Source organism: Trichechus manatus, unplaced genomic scaffold, assembly GCF_000243295.1.
Source record: "Trichechus manatus latirostris isolate Lorelei unplaced genomic scaffold, TriManLat1.0 scaffold00311, whole genome shotgun sequence".
Classification (NCBI taxonomy): domain Eukaryota; kingdom Metazoa; phylum Chordata; class Mammalia; order Sirenia; family Trichechidae; genus Trichechus; species Trichechus manatus.
The window spans coordinates 374,890-379,145 of NW_004444247.1; positions in this window are offsets into that span (position 1 = coordinate 374,890).

Sequence of the window (4,256 nt, forward strand, 5' to 3'; positions counted from 1 at the left end):
TGTGCTTAAAAATAAAGTCAACGCTTCAAAGGACAGACTCTGATGTTTATTCATTAGTTTGAAACCATTCTGTGGCTTTTACTCTGGTGATCCACTTCTGAATAATCAGCCACTGAAAACCCAGTGGAGTACAGTTCTACTCTGACACACACGGGGTCACCATGATTGGCGTTGGCTAGACAGCAACTGACTGGTTGATAATTATGCTTGGGTCACCATGATAGAGAAGGATGATGTCACAGTCTCAAAATACACAGAATTCAAATAGAGTTCTCTTCAAGACCAAATGGAAATAGGAAAGATGAGAAATTCATAGCTAGGAAGAACATGTTCTTCTCTTGCTTCATATTTTATAGTTTATTATTATTATTACTATTGTTGTCATTATCATAATCTGGTATAATTGCTAGTTTGATTTTATTTGGGACATTTTCCCCTAGAATTCTGAACATTATGAAATGTTTGGATAATCTCAAGTCATGGCACATTTCTGGGCACAGTTTCTTGTGTTTAGCAGCTATTTGACAGACAAAATAGGAAAAAGGGCAAAGAAAAATAACAGGTAGATGTGTTAGTAGGGTTGCTGAGCTTAAGATGATACAGGGTCCCAGCATGAGTATCTTTTCTGGACTGACTTTTACCCAGCCTGAAGAGTTGCTTATTTTGCTGTTGTTTCAACTGGAAGATAACCAGTAGAAAAATAATCACCAGATTCCTCATCCTTATTATTATTTTGTTCACCGCTAAGTGTGATGTAGAGCAAACTTAATTATGATTCACGTATTTTTTGAGCATAGCTTCTCTTTCCGGAAATATGTCTGTTAAGTCAAACATTTTCTTTTATGCCATTGTAGACTTAAATTTAATTGCTACTAAACTGAGAAAAAGAAAAGAAACACTTAAACTTTATTAGCTTTAGTTTGTATGTCTATAAAGGAGAGGATAATAATAATGTATACACTTCACGTAAGCTGCAAATATGAAGGTGATTTTTCTAGTTGGGGAGGGGGGATACAGAAAAGAATTTCAGGTAGAGGGAACATTATTAGTAAATGCAAACAAGCATAAATATGCATATTACACATGATCCAAAGTATAGCCAGAGAAAAATAGCACAGTAGTATGAAATTATTATTAAAGATAATTTAATGTTAGATAATTAAGGGCTTTGGATGCTATGAGAAGATGATTGAAGGCATTAACATCTTTAAGAACATTTAAAAAATGTTTTCTTTTTCTCCTAAGTCCTCTTTGCGTGGTTTTTCATTTTTTCTTTTCTTAGCTTATATAATGCAATCTTGTGCTCGCTTTTCCCTCAGTGTTCCCTTTTACCAGAGTCTCAGTGCTCTTTATGTAATCAAGGAGAGTTTTCCATCTATTTCTTTAGAATTTGTCCATTAGGAAATTTGATTCACAAAGGCTGTCATGATAGTTGTGAACTCAAATTGGGCAAATATCTGACTAGGTATAACATTAAGTAAGGTGCTGTTGGAAATCAGAAGGGCTCTCGCTCTAATGTCCTGTAAAGTAAAATTCAAGACTGGGAATCGATACCAAAAAAACCCATTGCCTTCAAGTCAATTCCGACTCATAGTGGCCCTATAGGACTGAGTAGAACTGCCCCATAGGGTTTCCAAGGCTATACTCTCTATGGAGGAAAATGGCCAGATCTTTCTTCTGTGGAGCCAGTGGGTGGGTTTGAACTGTTGACCTTTTGGTTAGCAGCTGAGTGCTTAACCACTGTGCCACCAGGGCTCCTCTGGGAGTCTATAAGCATTTCAATATCCTATCTTGAGTGTTACAGGTCCCTGGGTGGCACAAACAGTTTGCTCTCAACTACTAACCTAAAGGCTGGTGATTCTAACCCACCCAGTAGTGCTGCAGAAGAAAGGCCTGGTAATCTACTTCTGTAGAGATTATAGCCATGAAAACCATATGGAGCAGTTCTACTCTGTCACACAGGGTTGCCGTGAGTCAGAGGTCAACGCCACAGCAATGGGTACGCTTGAGTATTAAACTCCTGGAGGAGGTTTCCCTTCTTGCTATAATTCCTTAAAATATCTCCTTTGCAGCTCATATGCCCAAGCTAGGCCTACTATTGTTGACTAACATAACTAAACTGCTAGGTTCAATTGCCTGCTAGTGAGGAATGACAGGCACCCAGTCTGAAGAGGAGGAGGGCTATAATAACGAAAACACATTTACTTTTCTACATACATCTCAGCAGGACAGGCAGCAGAAAAAATGAAAATGCCTTCTTCAGCTAGTCTATAGGAGTGACTGGCATTTCTCAAGGACTGGCATTACTCTGTTGATCAGAGTAGATGTTCATTGCAGTAGAGTGAAAAGCCACTGCCCCACCTCCTCACATATACACAATGGAGCAAAAATAATAATGGAGAAGGAAAATCAAAATTCGTATGTCCTAGTTCACACACAATATTAAAGTCAGAGGTTGAGGGGATGGAGCAAGAGGCATGAATCTCAGAATAAATATAGAGACTTCAGTTACTATGGCAAAGACCTCACTTTATTCCTAGTCCATCGTGCATCCCCACAAAGGTACTTCAAATGAAGTTGAGTTGCCTTTTAGTATGAGGAAAGCATTGTACTCTTCTTCAGGTGAATAGGAGGAGTAAAAAAACAAAAATAAACATTGCCTAAAAGTCGATTCCCACTGATGGCGACTTTACAGAGTAGAATCTGCTCCATAGGGATTTCTTGGCTGTAATCTTTATGGAAGCGGATCACCAGGTCTTTCTTCTGTTGCACTACTGGGTGGGTTCAAAAAGCCCACCTTTAGGATAGTAGTTGAGTGCAAATGATTTGTGCTACTCAGGGACCTTTTTACAGACTCCTACATCCATATAGGAGCCATGGTGGCACAGTGATTAAGAGCTCATCTGCTAACCAAAAGGTTGGCAGTTCAAATCCACCAGCTGCTCCTTGGAAACCCTATGGAGCAGTTCTACTCTTTCCTATAGGGTCACTATGAGATGGAATCGACTCAACAGCAATGGGTTTAGTTTGGTTTCGGAAGCCCATATAATCATGTAGATAGCAATTTTCCATTCAACATCAAATATTAAATAAGCACTTACTCTGTGTCAGGTTACTGTCTCTGGTTTTGGTGACGTGGTTGTGGACATCAAAGTTCTTGCTCTCATGGAACGTACATTCTAAGAGAAGACAAATGATTAAATAAACAGATAAATATACAACGTTTTAAAATGTAATTAATGATGTCAGAGAGTGATGAGTGCTATGAAGAAATTTCTGACAGTAAGATGCAATAACTATGAATATTTGTTGCTTCTAAATTAAAGTGAACCCTTATCCAGGAAACCACATGTAGGGTTATAGGTCAGGAAGAAACACACCTAAAATTAGTTCCCAATTTAACAGAAACAAAGGAGCTACCTAGATTGAGAACAGCAGCATATTTCTATGAAGCATAGATTTTTGCTCTCTTTCCCTACAGAGGTGTCTGGGACACCCTCTGAGCAAATAGTCCTATTGCAGTTGAGAAAGAAACCTAATTCTCCTGAAGTGCTTTTTTACATATTTATATTATGGCTTCCCTCATTATTTTAGAAGAATTTATATTAGTAACCCAGTGCTTCTGTTGAGAATTATCTTAGCGTTCTTTCGAGAAACGAAACCAGCAAGATGTATGTATGTATGTGTATAGAGAGAGAGAGAGAGAGATTGATATACTTCAAGGAAGTGGCTCACACAATTGTGAGGGGCTGGCAAAATCCGTAGGCCAGGTGGCAGGCTAGAGATTCCTTCTGGCTCACAGGATCACAGGATTGTGGGGTGCTGGCAAGTCCAAAATCCGCATGTCAGGCAGGCCCGTGTCCCAACATCCATAGATCAGGCAACAAGAAAAGATCAGAGTCGAGAGAGCAGGAGAGCAAGAGCGAGAGACAGCGATATCTGCCAAAATATCTATTTATAATCTAGAGGCAGACTACACCCTAAGAAACTCCCCTTTCAACTTACTGATTGATTACATTAGATTACATTAGGAAGGTGATTATACAGTGAAACCTGGGAAAACCAGAACCTGTGTAAGGCAGGAATCTGTCAGAGAAGGAAAACTCAAATATTTTCCACTAAAACGAGCAATAGAAAAGTGGTAATATTGCACCCTGTCAAAGGTGAAAAACTTGCAAGACCTAGAAAGGAAGGCAGTCCCGTCGAATCCCGGCTCTCACAGGTTTTACTGTGTTACATTGCATTAGATTGCATTA